A 1,310-nucleotide genomic window follows, 5' to 3' on the forward strand; every position below is an offset into this window, starting at 1 on the left:
CCTCGGAACCAGAGGGAGGAGCACCCTCTTCCGTGCTCGCGGTTGATGGTAAAGTCGGGGGGGCGGGAGTCCCACAAGGGAGATCCGCGCCCGCACCCGCCGACTCGTAGTTTATCGGCTCGGAGACCCCCGGCTGCGGAGAAGACCTCCCCGCAGCTGGTGGGGAATCTCCATCCGATGGACTATTCCTCCTCTTGCGTTTCCCTGCCACCCCCGCTGCCAGCTCAGCTGAAGCTGCAAACGTGGTGGCTACGCCACTAGTCGCAGCAGCAGGAGGGTTGCAGTTGGGGCCTTCCAGCACATGCCGAGAGGGTCGCCCCAGATCGCCGCACAGTGGGCACTTTGGCTCCGGAGCCTTACACTGCCGGAGCAGGTGCCCACTAAGGCCGCAGCGGTAGCAACGGCCGCTGCGGTCCGCCTCGTTCGAGGGGCAGTAGTGCCCCGTATGCCCCGGTCGTAAACACCGAAAGCACCGCAAGGGGCGAGCCTTGAGCGCTTCAACGCGCGCAAGCACCCACCCCAACTTTCCAGTGCGGGCTGTTGCCAATTTCTTGGCAACAGCCACGGGGCACTGCACCCAGATCCCTTGTAGGCCAGAAGGCAGAGTCCGGGCTTCGCCCAAGCGGATCTCCGCCTCTCGGCAACCTCCGGCCGAAGCCAGAGCTGATTTTAATTCCTCCGGAGATACGGAGTCGTCGAAGCCCGATACGCGCAAGTCACCCTTGCGCGCCGGGCGGCGAACGACGACTCCCGTATCCCGGAGGACTTCCTTCATTCTGGCCGAGAGGGCATCGGCTTTCTCGGCCATAGAGTCACCGGTGACCTCAATCATGAGGTCACCGGTCATAGTTCGCCGAGGTTGCACGTAGGCGATACCTACTAAAGACAGTGGAATCGCCTCACGGCATCGGCGCACCGCCTCCGCAACACTCAAGGCTCCGGGGTGTGCCGTATCAATCGACAGCGTGATCGCTGCCGATTTAGGTACCCGGAGCCTGATCCTCTTCTTTTTCCCGCCTCCAGCGGGTTGTGCTATTGCGCTTGCCTTTGGGGCGGGTGCTCCTCCCTTGAGTGGACAACCGGGAGCGGCAGAAGCCGCTGATCCGGCCGCCCGTCGAGCCTTACGGCCCACCACTACACTCCAGGATTCCCCGCCTCCATGGGTGGAGGACGAGGGTCCCGGAGCGTTCTTCGCGGGCTGGGGTGGAGCCGAGGATTTGGCCTTGGCCTTAGCCTTGGCGGTCGCCTTGGCTTTTGGCCCACCCCGAGGCTTTTCCCGCGACACCGAAACGGGAATGACTATAGTAACC

This window comes from Pseudomyrmex gracilis, unplaced genomic scaffold (assembly GCF_002006095.1).
Source record: "Pseudomyrmex gracilis isolate BER0280 unplaced genomic scaffold, ASM200609v1 scaffold_1825, whole genome shotgun sequence".
Classification (NCBI taxonomy): domain Eukaryota; kingdom Metazoa; phylum Arthropoda; class Insecta; order Hymenoptera; family Formicidae; genus Pseudomyrmex; species Pseudomyrmex gracilis.